Consider the following 301-nt stretch of genomic DNA (forward strand, 5'->3'; position numbering starts at 1 on the left):
TATTTTAAAGGTAAAAAATTATTACCATTTTTGTATTAAAAAATTTTTACAAAAACTTTTTGTAACAAGATATATTGCAACAACCTCTTTTTTTTTTGTTACAAATTCCTTTCATTTCAAAATTCAGATTTATTGTAACAATTGTTTTTGTTATAAATACTACTTTTTCTTGTAGTGACACATTACAAATTAAGAAAATTTGTATTGAAAATATAAAAAATTTAAGTTTCTAATGCATTTATTTTGTATTCATTTAATAAAAATATTTAAAATTTTTCACTAATGGTAAACTTATCATGTA

Source organism: Arachis ipaensis, chromosome B08, assembly GCF_000816755.2.
Source record: "Arachis ipaensis cultivar K30076 chromosome B08, Araip1.1, whole genome shotgun sequence".
In the NCBI taxonomy this organism is placed as follows: Eukaryota; Viridiplantae; Streptophyta; class Magnoliopsida; order Fabales; family Fabaceae; genus Arachis; species Arachis ipaensis.